The 21,144-nt window shown below is 41.5% G+C and overlaps 1 long non-coding RNA gene across 1 annotated transcript in view; it reads right to left on the reverse strand.

Annotated features, from left to right (window-relative positions):
• Window positions 1-583: 583 nt before the first annotated feature.
• LOC126044676 (uncharacterized) overlaps window positions 584-21,144 on the reverse strand; it is a 50,584-nt gene continuing 30,023 nt past the window's right edge. The window contains exon 4 of the long non-coding RNA XR_007507754.1: window positions 584-1,633. This is a non-coding gene — a long non-coding RNA (uncharacterized LOC126044676). The remainder of the gene's footprint in view (window positions 1,634-21,144) is intronic.

Genomic DNA, 21,144 nt, shown 5'->3' on the forward strand with positions numbered 1-21,144 from the left:
AAAGCAGCATTTGGGGCAGCATGAGCCTCATTATAATTCTTCAAAATTCTGCTTTTCTGCTTATTTCTGTCCTGCTGTTCACTGAAAGGCAGGCCTTGGCTCAGATTTTAAGGAATCATCTCTGATATATGGGAGATTCTGTATCTGTCGTTTGCCATCTTCCCATGTTGTTTTTGGAAGGTCAAGAGTATTAAGAGAATGTTACATATAAATTCCCCGGTGGTGCAAAAATTACGTTTGAGCCAAGAGCATTGGAATAATAACTGTGCCCCATGCCAGTAGCACTTTGGAAGTCAATTGGGATTTATTTTGTAAGCAATAAAGTTGTACACTAGCTGGAATCGTTTAAATACAGGAAAATTTCTACATGAATCAACCAATGAAATGCCCTAACCCATCGTGTTTTTCAAGCTGCCTTTCTGCCTTTGTGAACAGGGTTACAGCAATGACCATAAAATATTCTCACTGACCTTATGCTTTGGCTTGTCACCTAGAAAAATGACAAAAGCCATGCAGTTCTGTAGGAAAACATGCGCAGAAATCTTAAGGATTATTTAAGGTTGAAATCTTAAGCTTATTTATTTTAAACAAAATGAAAACTTTTTTCTAAAAAGACCCCCAGCCTCTGATTAAATAAGTCCAAGAAGATGATACCATATTTCTTTGAGGTAGAACCTTCACAGCTCCATCCTTGATTATTTTCTTGCCTATTCTCAGACCTACACTGAAGCTGGAGGGGTGCGTAGTCTTTCTCTACATACTTCCAAGAACTTTGAGGACATGAGCAGGGGGGAATTTGCCCTGGCATGCAGTGACGGAGAAAGAAGTTGGTAACAAAGTCTAGCTGCAAAAGTTAACTTCCCCAAGATAAAACACCCCATTTATCATCGTGGCCTTGCAGCGATACCACAGTAGGTGAAAGCTAGACCCTGTCAGCCTTGTAAATTTTCAGCTGCATGGTGCTCAGGAAAGCCAGCAGGACAGAAAGGCAAAGAAAAAGCAGTACAACTGCTGACGATGGATTTTACTGTTCCCAACTTGAATGAGATCTTCTTGAACCAGCTCACTGCTCTGCACAACACACTGACACCAGACCTCCTTCCACAGCCTGATGCCACAGATGCCCCCAAAAGGTCTATTTGGGATGTGCTTGGTAAGCAGTGCTGAATGGACCAGAGACTCCGCAGCCTTTACGCTCCCACATGACAGAGAGCTGACCTTCGCTAGCAGGTGATTCTTGTCAGTGTGTGGGGAGGCAACCTGAGCTGAAGTCGGTAGCTCTGAGCAGGGTCCGCATTGTACCCTGCGCTCCCCAGGAAAATGCCTACGGGAATCAGAAAGCAAAGCTGGCATGGAAAAGTAGGATATTCCTCAGGGATTTTCAGGGACATACCTCCATCCGTTCTCCAGAGGGGAAAGGTGCCAGGGTCTTTCTTTTACAAACTGAGCAGCAAAGAAGTCTTTTTCAGCTGGGGCTGGAGAATTGCAAGCAGTGCAGTGTTCCCATCAGTGCTGGGTGAGCTAACACCCTCAGGATTGGGGGGGGACCCTTGTTTAATCCTCCCTTCTCTGCTACAGAGGGACTCGAACCCACATGTTCTTCTCTGTTATCCCTGGCAGGCAAGTACCTTCACTAAAAAAAAGAAAAAGAAAGTAGGGTCAAAGTGAGAAATCAACGAAGGGAAGATTACTTTCTTGCCTAGGGATGGGGACATACTATACTAAGACTGATTCGACTAATATAAAACTAATTGCAAAAACAGAGCAGGGAAAAAGAACCAGAGGTCCCCAGAGATCGGCCTCTAGCGGGCTGAGGAATGACATTCCTCTTGTTTTTTTCTCTGACCAAACCCAGCTGGACAATGTTATGAAGACGGTGTGAGTAAGCATGTATTGTTGGTTCCCATGCAGTGTTTTTCACACATTTAGGTCTATAGGGTGCCCATATTCATAAGTATTCAAATGACCTAAAAATAAAAGAAGCAAAAATTGCTGTAGGAAAATGCCAGTTACCCACAGGCAATGACTGGATACCACTAAAGCAAACTCATGTCATACTGTAACTAGGCTACATTTCACTCTGGGTTTTTGCCTTTTTTTTTTTTTTTTTTTTTTTTTTTTAAAGTTCTCAGATTTTTTTTTACTTGTAACTAAGGAAAAACTTATAATAGAAGCATTACTCCTCTTCATTTCAGTATGAATTAACTCCTGAGTCTCTGTGAAGCCTCCCAAGAGCTATCTTTACATGGTGGGTTACACCAGAAAGCTCTGATTTAGATTCCTGTATGATTAAACAATACATTGTATAAACAAAGCAACACAATTTCATTAAAAAGCACTAATAATGAAATTCCATTATAGAAATTAATTCACATAGGCAGAAAAAACAGATTTTACTGCCATCTAACAAGGATTTGCACAGGCAAAATTTTTTCTTCATTCAACAATATAAAAGATCACATTTTCTTTCTTGCAAACATAGTTTTGAAAACAATGCTGTAGAAATCACTGCCTTATCCAGGATAAAGCAACACACTGCACCCAGGGGATGAAATACCATCCATATAGCAAAAAGAAATGTGTTTAGTCAAAGGTCAAATCAAAAAGCATGGGTTGGAAAGATTTCCCGCTTGCCAGCAGGAAGTAAGTTTAATTATTGCATGCCACTGCTTGTCTCGTCGGAGGTAATGAGCTCCATGACAATTCAGTGGCAGGCAAGTATAGATTCTTTCTTCCAAACAGAAAATTCAGATAGGATAAAGAAAGAAATGGCATATGTTTTTTAAAAAAAAAAAAAAAAAAAAAAAAGGAAAAGAAAACAGTGCAGGGAAAAATTAACAGTCCAATATTTCCACATTTAACAACAAAGATATTTACTATTTCCTTTGAGAAGTTACAAATGCAGATCAATTTGTTTCAGACTAAAAATATTAGCAAATTTATTCTCAAATCATGAACTTGCTAAAAATCCTGTATCAGAAACTAAACTGTAAATCGACATTCTCTAGGTTGATATAAGTAGAGATGTGACTGGATGTGTACTTAAGTCTGTGAGTGTGGGACCATGCCCAAGTTCTGCCATTCAGATATAGTTCTGTAACAGTCTTCCGTGAATAACAACCACACAGAAGATGTGAAAAAGGTGGTTTCAGGTGAAGTGAACTGTGAAGTGTGAAATAAGCTTTACAAAAAGCAATGTCTGCTTCAGGAGAGTTTATTTTCAGAATTAGTTTCAACATGCACAGGCTTACACACGTTAAGTGTGTGTTTATACAGATGTTTATCCTGGTGTATTCCAATTCTGGAGACTTAATGATGATGTCAAAATCAGGAGGCTGGGCTCTCAGTAGGGAGGAAAGGGCTCCTCTGAAAGGCAATTCAGAAGAGGAGTCTAACCTGGGTGGTTTCTATCCCTCTTTACAAAAAGCCCTCTCTCTGTTAATTAAGAAAGGGAGCTTTGCTCACAAAGGAGTGAAAATACCTTCTTACATGCTCATTTACTGAATCTTAGTATTCATTATTGCCAAGTCACCACATACTAATTACTGCCTAGCCCAATACCTTACACATTTTTATATATATACACACACTATATCTATATCTATAATAGAACTTGAAAACAAGATATGCAGCAAGAGAATTTTGTACTGCAGATTGTAGCTGAAAACACAATCATCAAATGGCTTCTCTATTCTTCAGTTCTGCCATTCTTCTCAACAGGACTTCCTAAGTACTTGGGACTGTATTACCTTCTTGCCTTTGTATTAAATAGTAACATGCCCAGATACCATTCAGCAGAGAATATAATTTCCATGACTTTGATTCCTGATAGGATCTACCTTTTTTGTGGAGATTTGCCTACATAATTTAGAAATATGACCTCCAAGAAATATTTAGAAAGGAACAAATGAAACAGTGCTTTCAAATGGAAGAGTTTCTTTTGAAATGGAAACCAGCCTGGAATAGGTTGCTCAGAGAAAATACAGGCAGTGGTATAAAGCCCTACACCCAGAAAATTGGAAGAATTTGTAGTATAAGTAGGGATTGAAGCCCTTTATAGCTCCTACAGGATTGCACCTCTTCAGAAATATAAGAAATCCAGATGTATTTTTTTTTCTGATGGAGGCTGGGGCTGGAGGTGGAAGTCAGGTACCAGTAATATAAAAGCACTGGAAACAAATTTTAGGACCTTTAAAGGGTCAGTGATCTTTTTTCCTCACCTTTCCAAAAGAGAATGGCATAAAAAAAACACATTCTAAATTCAGTGTTGTCCGTCCCCCCCTGCAATTAATTTCCACACATCTATGATATATGAGATGAGTCAAGATAACATCATAATTCTGAGGCAAACAAACATTCTGTTTTCATAATGGAAAATTCTAATAGCTTGAGAGTTTTTAATTAGAGCATTGAATCTCTGCTGCAGTACCAAGCTCCTTCTACCCATGGACAGCTGATTTAGTGACTATCCAGGCCTCTCCTGCATTCATTAAATCAAAGGTAAAGGAACTTTCAGGAATATTACTGAAATTTGATCTATTTAAGGAAAGTAATCGCGAATTCTTTTCCCCTCTTTTATAGAATAAGTTTTATAGGTAATTAAATTGAAGGATGATTTTGGACACATTTATGTTACAGTGCTGCTGGCTGCTGCTGTTGCATACACTGCAACTGCTGTAGAGGGACAAGAGATGCAGCCGCTCTGTCAACAGAAGCACTGTAGCAGTGATGACAAATGGGAACTCTTCTTTCACCCAGGGCACAGAATATGAATATCAATGGCTGCTATGCACTTAAAGGAAGATTATGCTCAGATGTTTCCTGTTTAATCCCTACCAAATCCAAATCTATTTAATAAAGATAAAAAAATCCTATTATTATTTATTTACTTGATTCGTTATCCCATTGCCAGTTAATCAGCCAGGAACCACAAAATGCTGGCCTGTCTCTCCAGCATTTGTTCGATTAGCATTGCAGACTACGAGGCAGCATGACTTTTTCTCCCATCTCTGCAAGAGGACCCTGAAGCACATTCTCATGAAGCAAAGCAAATCCTTCAGCATCCTCTAAGACCAGGTTTTAAATTGCTGAAATGATTGTCTTCTAATGGAATTGTTTCTGAGAAGCTGGGAAAGAAAGTAGAGACAGTGAAAACCCATTTTACTTCCTCTAGATTTTTCTTCCAAGAAAGCTCAGTATGAAGACAGTGACTTGTTATGGACTGAAGCAGGTTTTCATGAGGACGGTGATGTGGGATATCCTTATCACAGATTTGGCTATAGATACTTTAAGATTTTATATGACGCACGAAACATTGATCTGACTTAACATGAAGAAGCAAAGGAAAAATGGCTTGAATTCACACTTACAGAAGAGTAGGCTTTGTATGTGTGTGTTCGCTTTTCTGTATTGCCCTCTGTTAGCAGAAAGATGCATTACTGGCAATGCAGTACAATGTGCAGGAAAGCTGAAGAGGTACCTACATCCTAGGACTAAAAAAATATCCAAACAGTCATGCTCACAGCACTCAAAAAACCCAACCCCAACCCCCGCCAAAAACCCAAACAAAATGAACGAGTCCCACACCCCAGGACAGCATTAAAGGTACAGCCTAGTAAGGCAGCCTTAATTTTGCTCTGTGGCCTGTTTTACACTAGGTCTGCACACTGCTTGCTATAGTATCATCCCAGTTTGTTTTTCCTTAACTGGAAATAAAGCAGCCCCTTTTTAGCTCAGTGGATCTGAAGGTAAAACATAAGTCATTGTTCTGGTATTTCCCAGTTCCCAGCTTCATCATTCTGAACCCCTGGCCAGCTGCAATTCAAATTGACAGAGATGGAAAGTTCTCTTGTATGTTATCTTTCAGCATGTTTCATGAAAGTAGGTAGTCAGGAAGAAAAGAGGAATGCTATCTGTACACCAGTTGAGTGACAGCCTTCTTTCAACACTGGGGAAATTATATGCTAACTCCTCCTGGGGACAGTATTCCACAAAAAACTGTGCTCAGGGAACTCCATGTTATTATTAATGAGTTTGATAATAAGAGCTGGTCACAGATCAAAGTCGTACTGTGCTGTGTTTTGTACACAGATAATCTCTGCTTCACACCTTTCATAAAACACAAATCAGCAGATGGTGAGAACAAGAGACAGCAGAGATCAGTATGGTAGGCAGTACTGTGGTATGTGGCCTGCTATCAGTGCTGCTTCAGGCATCACCACAAAAGAAAATTTTAAAGGGGGACAAAAATGCTTTATTCTCCTTTGCAGATGGAAAAAGCACAATCACTTTGTGTAGTGAAGCAGAGCTGTAGAGACAGAACGCTGATACATTCTCTTTTGTTTGAAACCTCACCAAGTCAGCCACCACAAACAGGGAACACCTAAGCACCTATGGTTCTCCTATATACTGTATTTGCAAACTTCAAAGCCAGTGACATAAACTCCTTTGTGGTGACCCATTTAGCTTACATTTATGATGGTGTGCCTAACGACACTCTTCCACTATTTCAAGCTCTGCCCCTCTCTCAGGAAAAGAGAAGCACTGGGAAGGTTTTGTGTTGAGATACATATCGCCCCACAGAATTAAATACCCCTAAGGCTCTTCTTCTTTCAGCCTTTTACTCAGAACTAGTCTCGTGCTTGGTTTAGTTCTGTTTTGCCCGTACTCCTTTCTCAAGTTCACCTAGTGCACAGGCTTCCATCAGTGATAAATGCTGCATTCTGTCCACATACTCCTGTACAAGTGCTTTGGACAGATAAGAAAGAACAGTATCTAACAGGGATAAAACCAGACATGTATAAAATGGAATGGCGGGAGGAGCGGTAACAACCCTTCTGCCCCCAACCAGTCATAGATTGTGTCCGTTCGGATAGTTAGCAATAGTGTGTACAGCTTCATCTGTCCTTCACACCGTTTGAGTGTTTGGTATGTTGAGAGGCTGTTTCCAAAAGAGCACATCAGCTGGAAGCATCCCTTCAGGCATTTGCCTGAAGAAGATGGTCAAGGGGATACCATCAAAGGAAACTGGTTGTACTGGAGAAAGAGACTGCATTTCAAGAAAGAAAAGAAACTGCATCAGGAGTTGGAAAGGGATCAGGAGAACAAATATTTTCCTCAGTTTGATTTAAATTTACTGAATTCCCTACAAGCAGATGAAAAACTCGCATAGGGGAGTACATACAAGTAATCTGGAGTGCTTTTGGGTGGTTTCTCTGGATTTGTACCTCTCTCCTCGTAATTATAGAATAACTCATTTCTGTACCTCTCCTGAAGTCTGTGCATCTGTCTGAGCTGACGGCGCCGTGCCCGTGAAGATGTGACCTTCAGAGTCAGTGCAGTGACAGGACAGCATCTTGGCAGCCAGCAGCAGCCAACGGAGCTGAGGTTCCGCATCCCTATTTCCTGCGGACAGAGCACCAGTACCAAGAAAGGGAGAAAGGCTGGAGCTCGCCACACGACTGGATCCTACTGCCAGAGCACAGCAGGGACAGAGGGAGGTGATGCCACCACCACGTCCAGGCACCCGGCGGGCTGCAACGCACCCTCTCAGGGGACAGACAAACTGCTCTCCTCATGGGCACAGGGAGCATTGTGCCCATTAGCGAGAGGCTCCCGTGGCTAATTGAACCTGCCGGTGTAATTTTTCCTCCCTCTTTTTTGCTGTTATGATGGCTGATTTTCACCATCAAATTTACGTAAAAATTAGCAGGTAAGATAAGATTGCCTCAGGCACCTTAGTGCTTTTGAAAAAAATAAACCTAGAAGAGAAATCTTACCTACATACTTAGGGAGTTATTAAACGTTACCTTTGTGGCTTTTGCTTCTTTTTACGTGCAAACCAGAGTAACGCCCTATATTCTATCGACAAGTAAGCCTGAATTAACTGAAAGCATAACTCCCTGATTACCCTGAGCAAATATAAGGGCAGACTATTGTCAAAATGTGTAACTCTGTCTCTTTGGAAGCAGCCTGTGCTTGTGTCAGTACAGAGAGACTGCAGAATCACAGCCTCAGCTTTATTCATCTTCCCCAGGCTTGTATTGTCTCATGAAGACAAAAGAAAAACTTCAGAGCGTGGCTTGAAGGCATGCCCTTATATGTTACCTTCACTTCCACAGCCCCATGTGTCAATCCTATTGAATATTTTTATGAATAGTGTTATAATATTGTAATTTGGATCCTCAGTCTCAGGCCCTGTAACAAGAAGAGGAGCAAGGCTGTCTTGTACTACCTTGTACCTCCCCCAGGTTACTCCCTTTTCCCCTGGGTTTCCACATCTATGCTTTTCACCAACAAAAACATCAGCACAACCTGGAGAATTTCCTGTCTGTCTGAGAATGAAAAGCAATACAAAATGTTCCTTTTTGTTCATTCCTGGCCCAAAGTTGACTTCTGTTCTCATCTTGTTAAAGAAACAAACTGCTGAACCAAAGCCAAAGGCATCATACCTTTCTTCCCTAGGACAACTTGGGTTTTGACTCCCCTCAGCGCTGATGTCCTCCAGGAGAGACAACTGGCTCCAGCTGCTTGCAGTTCCTCTGGCTAATCAACTCCCCCTGGGGTGTTGCATCCTATCACCTCCCTTGTGCTTTCAAACCAGCGGGGTTATTTCTTTCATTGTAGGTTACATACAATAAGGATGAATCCAACACAGCTACAAGTTATGCTAAATAGGGATTGTAAAAGCCACACTTGGAAAATCCTCTGTAACATCTGCAGTACTGGAAAACATCTCTTCTGTACAGTATGGTAAAATAGGGACTCTATAATTGAGAGTTTAAGCAATTTCTCATAGTTCCAGAGAGAACTTTATTTCCAGCAAACCTGGATATTAGCTGTAGGAATGTAACAGATTCTGATTTTTAGTTTTATTTCATTTTTTAAAGGAGCATCCCTTACCAAAGTTATCATTATGGCTTACAACGAGCATTAGTCTTTGCTCTTATTACACCAGTCTTTCTTTAGAATTCTTGAAGTCAGCTTGGTATTATCAAGGCTTTAACTTTACTTAGTTCAGGCTCACTGAAATGAAAGGAAGTATTTCTATGAACATTAGTGAGAGCTAGATCAGGGTTAATTAAAAAAGCCCAACAGTTGTGTGAGCTTTTGCTTTTAGTAGTGAAATAAACATGAGGATAAACATCGAGGAACACGGTTTGGCTAGTCTTAAAGTTTTAGGTTCCTGAGCAAGAATCTTCTCACAGGATTTCAGCTTACATGGCCTAAGACAGAACTACAGAAAAATCTGTGCAAGCTGGGAGGATTTTTATGCTGACATAATGGTTACATTGGGAATAACGAGTGAAATAAAAGTTGCAAAAGCTTGCAGATTCTAGCAGAATAAGTAATTTCAACAATAAGAGGAACCAAAACAGAGGGAACGGAAATAATTAGATTAGCTTAATTGTAACCATTTCTAAATAACAACAGGCATGGAAATGTTCAGTAATTTTGTAAGAGGAGTAGCATGTGAATGACAAAAAGCAGTGTTCTCTTTAACGCGCACAGCTGGCAACCTGTTTGACACAAACCATGGTCATTGTTCCTGCATACTGCATTAAAAATCCATGCCCTTTTTCTTTGGTAAAGCTCTGGTTCAGATTTTCATTGTCTCACATGCCCATAACTGAAGCTTCCTCTTCCTGGTTTCAACAAATCTACTTCCTCTCCCTGCAAAACCTACTGTTTTAACAGTAAAACACTGCAGTAAGAATTATCTTGCTGACTTAGCACCTCTATTGTATTTTCATGTACTTTGCACCCCTCATCTACCTCTTTCTTCTCCTAATGCATCAAACAAGCTCTGCACCTTGCTTTACCCACTTCCCTCAAAGCACACGCCGGTCGGTCAGTACTTCCTTGCAGCAGACCAGGAATGTGAGAGATGGCTCTCCACTGCTGGTGCACTCCAGTACTGCTCCTTCCTCTTTTATCATGTTCCTTTTGCAAACGAAAAGTTTCCTGTAAAGAAAATCTGCAAAGTCACTTCAAGTCTCTGCTTAAGACTTGCTGATGCCTTACCATGCACGTAACACCTGACAGTGACTCATTGCCCCTATGCTGTGGGTACTCCTCTTATACTTAGTCCAAGCTCTCAAGCTCAGCTGGACACTACCTTTGGTTTTGCATCCGCTCCTTTTCTTATCACGTACTCCGGTTACAAGATGTGCGAGGTGAGGGCTGGCCTTTATTTCCTACAGTATGTGACTGCTTTAGAAACACTCTGTTACAAGATGAGATGTTAAGCCTTTCAGAGGTGTGTGCACAAGATCTCAGCTCGTGTAAAGCCTGGGACATACGTGGCTGAAAGCCAGCTTTCTCATGCGCCCCAGAGAGTGCTGAGCCTGTATTTAGTTTTGAAAACATCCTTAGCTTTTCCCTTCATCTGGGATAAAGTGGTACGCTTCCTGGCCAGCTGCCTCGGGGAGGTGGGAATGGATCACTGTGATACCCTAGGTCAGAAAGAGCTCTGCGAGCAGTCACCTGCTGATACCCTTTTGGATCATTCTACGAGAAGGAAATAAAGTTTCTAAAAGGACCAGGGACAAAAAGTGACAGTGCTGCATTACAATCCACTCTATTAGGCTGATATGCCCAAGGTTTGGTTCCCTCCAACTGCCTTCAGTCATCAGCTGTGGAAGCGCTGCTGAAGAGCTGCAGGGTTCATCACAGTGAGAATCTCCTCATTGCACCTTTCTATTCATGAAAAACTGTCATGGGGCAACGATTTGAAAAATAAATAGTTGTGTAGCTGTACACATAATAGAGTCTGTGCACCTGGTTTTCTTCCCAGAGCCAAACTGCAGTGACTAATCTTGTCACCAAGGAAGATGGCCATGCTGTGGAGCATGACAGCAGGAACAAAGAATGACTTTTGTGGGATACGGAGGACCAGACTTCTGGGTAGCCTCAGCTCCTCCCTTTGCAGGTTTTTCAATCTTTTGGGGCACATATTAGGGGCTGTCTGTAGATATATAGGCAAATTTGTCACCAGGTGAAAGTTCTCACGTGACCAAGGCAAGCTTTCTAATAAAATTCAAGATTTTTAATTTAAGCATTCTCATCATTATTTGTGGAAGACTCAGTAGAGCTGCACAGCAAACCACTACTCATACATCCTTCACTAACATCAGTAATTTTCAAAGAAACAGTGCCTTGGAAGGTGCTGTCATATCTCTTAGGAAATAACATATACATGCGACTAAAGACAAAAAATACTAGGAAGAGTGCGTGCATGCTGCCTTGGTGTCATGATCACTCTAATTAGTCAGGGACTGACAGTAGACCACACAACACTATGAAACCATAGAGGAAAAGATTGGGTAAATGGCAAGGTCTATGTGTGTCAATTGGAAGTAGATTTTACAATTTACTTAAATTCTGTGTGTGTGTGTGTGTGTGTGTGTGCGCGTGCAAAAAAAGAAAGGGAGTGCAAAGAAAGAAGGAGTGAGGCAGAGAAAAGAAAAAGGCAAAAAAAGGCAGGGGGAGAAGGGGAGCAAAGCATCACTGCTGAAATGAAAAAGAGGTTCAGAAGTTAGAAAACAAAGGCCAGCAAGAAAGGACTTAGCCATCAAGCAGCAAAGGCCTCTTCTCAACAAGCGGTGACAAATGGCTCAATCTCCTTCCTTTCAGACTGAAAGGAACCGATGGCAAGGGCCATTGGGGAGATACGCCCTGTACAGATCTGGCAGAGGCCATAAGATATCTAGTCGACAACACTTGGACACCCAGGTCACCGCACAGTGACACACCGCTGATGGTCAATGAAAAGAAAACTATTTACTTTAGAGATTAGCCCTGGAAAATGGGGATGACCATCCAGGACCCAATGGCCTACGACAAAGGCAACATCATTTCTCATTACTGGACTCTTTTACAGAGTAATTAATCTTTTCAGAAGCTTCTAGGCAGCGGACTCTCCCTTTGTCCCTGCTGAACAGTCTTCCACTGGGCAAGCAGCCCGAGTCAGCTGAAAGAGCACAGCCTCTCAGAAATCATGGGCTGCTCAGGGTGACTGAAGGTGGCAGAAGCAAGCTCTTGCTGAATCCTACCTGACCTCAGAGGAGCCGCTTCATTTATAATAGCCTCCTCTTCATTTTCTGAGGCTTAAATTATCATAGTGCCCTTTTTGCTTACGAACGTTTTAACACTGACATTATATTGCAATGTTAAAATTGGAGTGTCATTTCAGGAAAACCTATAGCTACTCATGAAAGAAAAATATAAACTACAACAAATAAAGAAGTCAACATGAAAAACTTCTTGGAAATAATACAGAGGTATCTGTAAATAATACAAATACAGGTTTAATAGAAAATAGGCACAGAGATCGCTGAAAGTAACTATGAGAAAGCTGATAAGGGAAAAAAATGTGAGGCTATATGTGTAAATACTGAGGAAAAACCAAGGACCTTATGAAGTGACATGCTCAGAAAGCATGGATTCTAAGCATGCCTCTACAGTAGTGAATTTGGTAACATCTGTATTAACCCATTATAAGGAGTTTCCCTCTTTCCAAAACATCTCCCCGGTAGTTACCATTTCCCACAAATCTTTTGCTTTCAGCGATCTAAATACTAAACAAAACACAACACTACGGTACTTCATTAAATTGGCCCAAATGCCACAAACAGGTAGTATTTGGAAAAGGGTTTTGCTATGAAAAGTTCCTTTCCCACATCCTCTTTTTTTCATTCAGTTTTACCTTTCGTGTTTAGTTAGAACTTCTGAAGATCCCTCTTTCTCTCACTGTCAAAATAAACAATGAAATATTGCATGTAAATTTTCCAAAGGCTTTATCAAAGAATGTTTCAGGTCATTTTTTAGGGAAAAATGCAGCCTTTTCTTTATAGAATCATAGAATCATTTAGGTTGAAAAACACTTTCAAGATCATCAAGTCCAACCATGCCTTTAAAAGCTGGGTGCCTGGCAAGGTATGGCTGAACACCCAGCGGCCGGTCAGCACAATGACTTACATTTTCAGAACAGGTTATGATCACAATGCTCTAAGGTTAGCAACCAGGACGAAAAGCATCCACGTGTGTTTTGTACTGCAGTCCAAGGGGCAACTGATGGCAGCCTGCGGCTCATGCAGCGCTGCCCGAGCCACGGCCTGAGCCCCGCAGCCAGGGCAGGTCGAGGGGCAGTGCGTGGCTGCACACCTCGGTTCCCAGGCAGGTTTTGTGTGTTGGGCTCTGCTCACCAAGTAGATTTACTCCTCTGTGTTCCACAGAGAGCAGAGTCTGTAGCTGTGCTGCTGAAGTGTTCCACATAAATAAGGCACCATACACAAGACAAAATTTGGGAGTCACTGGGGTCAAGACCACCTTTTGTCATCTTTTCAGTCAGCTAGAGAAGACCTGCAGAATTCCCTCTGCTGCATGACCCAAACTGAGGACTCCAGCATCAGTGATGGTTAATTCCACTTTTATCTGGTACCTTTAAAGGCTGCATTAACCCTGACATTTCATGGCATTTCTTTCTCACAATTAGAGCTGGTTTCTTTTTTTTTTTTTTAAACCAGCTGAACTGGAAAGATGGCTCCATATTAAAATGAGGCTACCATTAGGGCGGTGTTTTAGTGCAGGAAGATATAATATACCTCTGTGCTGTACCACTGTGTATTACTTAATTCTCTGAATGGCCAAGAGGCAGACAGCAGTAGAAAAGATCAGCTTCACAAACCCAATAGTGACAGAAGTTGCTTAAGTGGAACCTTACTGACTGATATTTTTCTCATGCTTTCTGATTTTGCCTGTCACCCAGGACAGGCATCTTAATACTACAGACATGCTTTAATATGGTATAATCCATGTAGTCCAAATTGTCCCCTGAAGCTATCCAGGAGGTTGTTAAGGAATATGATCATTAACAGAGAGTGACAGCGTTGTACAAGATGGAGCGTTGGGGAATATCAAGACCTGGGGACTGTTTGGGAGTCCTCCATGACCCAAAAAGCACAATAGCAGGTGAGTGGAGAAATGAAACTAAAGAGTATCCCAGATAAGTCCCTTCCTTATTTTGGTCTCTTTAGTTGAATCACTTCTATCCCACTTTTTACTCCCCACCTTGAGCATAGGCCAGGCCTGATAAACAAACCTGGTGACTCTTTTATACATACAAGTGGGAAATCAGTGGCTGAAGCAAAGCCCAGAAACATGCTCTGGCTTAGATGTTGCCAGAAGAAACCTGTGTGCTCCAGGCCTGCGCCACTCTCTGCAGCACTGAACACAGCAAGGACAAAGCACCAGCAAAAAGCTGAGGGGAGAATTAAACAGCCTCTCCACTTTGCTTAGGCCATAGATTTGTTTGTCTTACAGGGATTCAAGGCTTTACTGGCAGACAAGGCACTTGTGTCCCAGCCAGATTCTTCGTAACAATTTGTATTAGTAGATCCAAACCAGAAAGGCCCCATGCTTCACAGTGGACAGAGCTATTATAGATTCAAAGCAAAGGCAAAGAAAAAGCTGGAAGAGCTTGAAACAGGTTTACCCTAAATAAAATAAGATTAACTGTATCCACTGTTTGTGCAATTGTTCTCTTACTGCAAGAGCAGCTTTCAAACTCAAAGGCCATCCTTTCTGAACCTCCAAGTCATATATCTAGAGAGCCACTGGACAGACCTCTGTTCCTTGGAGTGCCTAGAGAAAAAGAAGGACATGGCTCTGTTAGACAGATCTCAGCCGAATATGCAGCTGGGATCTAAGGCAGCTTTCCAATACTGACCTTTGGTCCCTCCCTTTCTCCTGCACACAGTGGGACTCACCCAGCAGACCTGCTCTGACACTGCCCCACTGCATTTAAATTCCATAAGAGAAACCGAATAGCTATCTCAGCTTGGGAAATAGTCCAAACCGGTTTGAATGCCCACAACAAATTACAAGCAGATGTGCAAAGAGATAATACTTAATAATGCACAGTCTAAACTATGGGGTTTATAAGATTAACAGAACAGGGTGGCAACATCCTGTGGATTCAATTATCTCTTCCCAACACGTCAGTGCCTGATAAACAGAGGAGCAGGTAGAGAAGGGACAGTGCCTAAATTTTCATTCCGCAATGGCACTCAGAGTCCTGTCACTCACATCGCACAGTGAACCCAAGCCCATGCTAACCAGAATTTTGAACACAGAATAGGTTGTAGGGGTTTGTTTTGTTCTGCCTTTTTTTTATTTATTTTTTTAACATTTCCTCAGTATACTGAGTTACACTGAGGGTTAGCACTAGCCAAGCTGGCAACTTAGCAGAGAAAAAAATCCCACTTTTCCTCAAAGGATATAGCCAGGGGACATTTACCATGGGAAAATATAGTTCTTTTTTTTTTGGTAAAAAATCCAGCAGCATGCAGCAACTCAAAATAGAACTCTGTAATGTGGGGATGAGAAATGGGGATGCCTAAGCAATGTTACGTCCTCTCTCTTATCTTGAGATACTCTTCATCCTACACTGCACCTACGCATAGTGTAAGAATCTCATCTTAACTTTGGTCTGCTCCTCACGTGTTCCTAAGTGCTGCAGGGGAAAAGCTTGGCAACAAGGAGCATTCTCATGACTTGGGGTAGACTCCTGGTCTTCAAATGCTGGAAGGACTTAAAGCTACAGAAACAGGAAGGAACAAGTGGGAACCATTTCCCAGAGGCCAGAGCCAAGACTGCTGGCTAAGGTCAAAGAAGAAAGATGCTAATTTCTGTGGCCTCAAAGATTTTTGCGGTTCTCCAGCTTCCTACATGGCATTAGCTATGGCTTAGGCAGACTGAACAGAAATACCTACAGCACGAGCTCTGCCAAGAGCTCAAGAGCACTTACTGTTACACATTTGTCACTGCAGGTCCACAGCCAGTTACGCCAGGGCTGCACATGATCACCCAGCAGTACTAATTTGACCTGGATCAGGCCATGGTATTTTTGGCAGATTAGCCAGAGCATACACCACAGAGTGCTTTTTATGCTGGTTTTGTGAGAATAAGCAGTACTTGATCTGACATAAAGCATGCTAGTACAACAATAAGCTGTTGAACCTACTGCTTTTAAACAAATCTGAATTGGCAGGGTGAGTTTACACTGGATCACTGCTGTATGCCATCTGACCAGAACCTCCCTGATCCCAATTTAGAAGATCTAAAGTTGGATTTACTATATAATCAATAGATGGCCTCAGATGAACTCTTTAAAATGAATCTTCTCAATGCACTGCACGCCACCTGGTACGCTGCTACTAACTACGTCAGTAGAGAAGTATGTTTCAATAACAGCTGGAATTTCCCCAGCCCCTCTCCCTCTTGCTTCAGCAGTAGACAGAATCCCAGTAGGGTGAAAAAGGATGAGCGTATGGCTAAAACCATTACTGACATCCTTATAGCATATAACTTCTGTCCCTGCACTTGTTTAAATGCAATTTGTGGTGCACCTTCTCTTTTTCCCAGCAAGGACCGCTGAGAGGGAACATGTATACAGGCTAAAGATAAAAGAGATCCGGTGGAAAAGAGGTCACAAACTGAGGATGCATGTGTCAAGGGCCAGGAAATATTCTATGGGAACACCATGCCTCATAGGAAGATAAATATGCAGCTGAGACGCAATGATGTAAGTGTTATGGGAAACAGCAGTTCTGGGACCTGTTACCACAGCTACCTCAAGAAAACAGTAATTCATGTTATGAAGCAATGGTAATGAAGGGGAGGTTGTTCATGGTGTGACTAATGCTTGCAAAGATACTCAGTCCACATGTGCACAGGCTACAGAAGCTGGCTGCCATTCTTGCAGCCAGGGTGTATAAACAATGGGCAGTTGATTGCAGCTGACATGTAATCTCAGAAGCACTGATAAAGCAGCAATATTAGACTCGATAATTAGATGGAAGAATTAGTCTCATTTTGACGCTAAACAGCAAATGCAGTTGCCAATAAGAAAACTCAGAAAGCAAGTCATGTAATCAGTTAAAACATATGGCTGATGTACAGAATATCGATCGTAGCTGGCCAGCAGGGCAGGGCAAACCACAGGCTTGAATATTGAATTAACTACCAGATTTCATTTGAAATACAAGGTGGAAGAGAATAGTAATCAGGAAGTCTCTAGTCCCTCCCAAAGAAGATCTCTCTAAAAAGCATCTATAATATTAATGAGAGAGTCTCTGGGACAGCAGATTGAGTTTAGAAGCAGACTGCTCTGTGTCAGTCAGTCTGTCCACCCCGGCCTGCCCAAGCACAGGATTCAAAACATGGAAGTTGGTCAAGCCCAGGCAGAGCTGCAAAGAAGAGCCATTGAAACTAGCGGCAAATGCATCACAACCTCTTCTCCAAAGCTGGTGTCAACCCAAAGCCACTGAGCAGTGTACCATAAATAACTGAGGTCACTCAACCTGACCAAATAAGCCTTCCTACTTTATATACCTGCAGCATCTGCAATGTCAGGCAGAGTTTCTACTCTGACAGAAGATACAAATCAGATGCTCAAACCTTTGCTGCATGATGAGGTACAATTATTAATGGAAGACAGGACCTCAGCTGCCTGCCAGGGGACCCCCATGCCAGCTGAACCGTATCCAGGGAGATTCATTGTCTTAAACACCACAACACTCCTGCCTGAAAAGAGGAGAGGTCAAAAAAAGAAGGTGCCAAGGTGTGACAACTGTTAAATGTGCTGGGAATGGAATATCAGACTGAATATTCACAGGCAGCAGCTGAGCAAAAATGAAATCCCTTAAACATTAGATATCCTTTGAGGAACTAAAAGCCATTAAATACATACTCACAAGACTTCAGCTACTGCATAAGACTCTCACAACTTGTAAAGCTTTTAAAACAATTGGTTTACAATGAATGCTGTAAGGTAAGAATAGACTCAGGAACTGGCATTTGTAAAACAAAGTAAAAAATCACGCTATGAGCAAGACACCAATTTTGACGTATTACATCCTTTACAACAACTACAGCAACAGTTCTGTGCCTCAATAGGAGTCCGAGGATCAACAGCACTGATGTAAAACTAATGGTCTGTAGCACACATGAGTAGACAGACACGCAAATGTGCATGGGTGGAAAAGTAGATATAATCTATGCTCTTGGGCATGGAGCAATTATTTTGCAACATAAAGCGGATACATGGTCTGCTCACAACACAACATCACAAGTGCACCAAGCAGAGACCGTGCATGTTGTAGCATTGGTTATAGCATGGCTAGAAATGGGCAGTTCACTAACTGCAGCAGACGTGCATAGCAGGCACTGTTTCCAGGGTTAAGCAGCACACCCAGATGCACTGCTAAAGGCTCTGTAGAACTGTGAGCACTCTCTCAACATATAACAGTGTGTGTCCATTGGGCTTTCACTGAGCCAAAATACTCACACTCCCGGGTTGGCCATGCTGTCAGGAGTCAGAGCCACACAGACTGCTCTCCAAGGAGTAAGTAGCTGTCCAATCAAGGTAAGATTTATTTAAAAGGGACAAAGTGTAATCCAGAAAATTATGGGTTGGTTACTTCCCACCTGTCACATCAGCCACTTTTAGGCCCGTCACCAACAATACTGGTCTCGAGACTAATTAGTAATTCTTCTCGAAGGAGCAAGGTCTTTACATAGTACTGTCCTACTGCCAGTTCTTGAACTTTGTCGTTTTGAAGTTCACATTGTTATCCCAAATATAATTTATTAGAAAAGGCACTTCCATTTCCTTCTGTTGCAAATATTCTGATAAAGAAATCAAAATTTGATCACATAGAAGAGTTAGGTTTGATTAAGAAGTAAAATTGTGAAGCATAATGTATAGGATTGTTAAGTTTGAAATGTAGCCATAGAAACTTCAGGAACTGTGTTATGTGTGACTATAGGAACCTTAACATTGTTAAAGTTTGAAATAGCTAACCATGGAAACCTCACCAGGAAGTTACTGGGTTTTCTATGTTTTGTTTTAAGAAACTAAGGAAACCGTCATGGACACCAGTTATGCTGCTTGGAAACCCCCTTACCCTTCCCATCTTGATTTGAGTATCGAAGATTCCAATCAGTAGAGCTAAGTGAAATTGACCAATGATTGGTTTTAAATAAGAATATTGATAAGGTTATATAATCAAAGGACAAATCATTATAAAGCTTAAATTTAAGAGTGAGCATAGTATGTGTTTTTATGTAAAGAGTTTATGTAACAATGACCTAACAGAAAAAGTCTATAAAAACTGATGGATTTTGATACTAAGTTGGACACACCTTTGGAGGAGCGATCCCCCGTGTCCCCAGCGCTGCAATAAACGAAGTGTCTGCTTCTTAACTTCACATTGGTCTTACGGAGTTTTACTCTGGATTTCAGTAACACTTCCGGTATTTATCATGAAGAATCTGCAAGGGACTAATATGGACTATCTCAATTTTAGCAGCTGTTGGCACATGCCTCTTCTGAAAGAGGACTAAACCCAAGACAAACTTTCCACTGTTCTTTCAGGTCACTTACATGATTTTTGAAGTACAATTTTTCCCAGTTGATCCCGACAAGGTATGACACTAGGGTTTTTAAAAAGCTTTCCCAATAGCATTTTATAGCAGAGCTGTCCAAGACAAGAAATGGCACATTAGTGATGCAAAAAGCTTCTAACTCAGTAAAATGGTGTTCTACAAAATATTCCTTCCTTTTTTTTTTCTTTTTTTTTTTTCCCTCCAGAAAATAGCCTCTGCATCCTTTCTGACTCTTTATTGGTCTTTTTTGTTTCAAAGTCCATTTATGCAAGGTATTTGTCAAAGCTTGTTTACTTGCTTGCAATCCATGGAAATATGATGTGCTATTAAAATCAGGTCAACACTGATTTAATAGTCTCTCTGGGAACTTTTATGTTTGGTATCAATCTCTGGCACTGTCTTGCAATAGTAACCTTGTTTAAGATCAGTGCCTGAGGCCAAAAAGGAATGAAAGCTCTTTCTCCTGAGACAGGTGGAGTGGAGCCTCCCCCTACCCTTTCCAGAGTGCTTCGCAGTGATGGCGAGGAGAGATGAATGAAAGGGACTTATGAAATGTTAAGGAGAGACACTTTTTCTGCTTACGTAGTTTGGCAGTCCTGCAGTTTAAAACAGAGCAAACCATCTACGCCCAGATTGGGCGTAGAGGTGAGAGCATTTACTTTTAGAACAGCAATTTCCAGGCTTGGGGTGCAAAGGTAGCCTAGGAAAGGAAGGAGAAAAGTAAGAGATTCTGTTAAAATGTCTCTTGCAACTGTCTAGTGTGAAAAGCTTTTGAGGCCTCCTGAGAACCAAGAGACAAGAATCCATTTAGGAGTCTCCCAGTGCAATAAGACCAGTCTTTCTCCAGCTAGGACCTGAAAAAAGAGCCACTTCAGCAATGCTGCAGAGTAGTAAAGTGGCAAATTTAAATTTGCCACTGGTCCCTGTTACTGCCAGTCTAGTGATGGAAGAACAGTTTTTCTTAACCATACCATTGGAAGCAAGAATAGAAGTGTTTTCCATTGTGACAATGATGCTATGTAGGCTTCAACAGTCTGGCAACAAGAGTCAGGATCCTGTAGAGAACCATCCATAAAATGTCCATCCTGGCAAAGACAGGCATAAATGGTTCAAGCAGAAATCCAGGCAAACTTCAACAAAGAGGCTACAGAGACAGGAGTAATAGAACTTGGAGAAAGAAACGGGAAGGGTTCAGAAGAAACATCAAGTAATTATACACTACTTACTCATGCCTAAAAATTATATCTGAAGCACCTTTGTAAATAAGCATGTAGTACACCATGAACTCATACCTTCAGTCAGCTCGTCTGTATCTATGATTGAGACCCTCAGATGGAAAGCTTGGCATATGTACAACACACACACGGGCTTCAATTTGGTTTAAGTATATACAATGGTAATTTTGATCATACCTGTTCTTGGCTATCACTTTTAGTCTTACAGAACCATTGCCTTCTCCCTTCCTTCTGTTTTCCCTATTTTCTTTTCAGCTTTAGTTGAGTGTAAGGGATAATAAAATGGATATTGGAACAAGTGAAATATAGATATCCAAAGCAGTCCAAGCTGGCTGTGCTTCAGCAGCTGAATTGCAATTTGTTGAACTCTTGCTGAATTTTGTGCAAGGCCATGCAGAAAGCGTGTTTCCTTGCCGATTTAGGAATGTTTCACATGAACCAGATTAACCATTTATAACAA

Source organism: Accipiter gentilis, chromosome 12 (genome assembly GCF_929443795.1).
Source record: "Accipiter gentilis chromosome 12, bAccGen1.1, whole genome shotgun sequence".
Classification (NCBI taxonomy): domain Eukaryota; kingdom Metazoa; phylum Chordata; class Aves; order Accipitriformes; family Accipitridae; genus Astur; species Astur gentilis.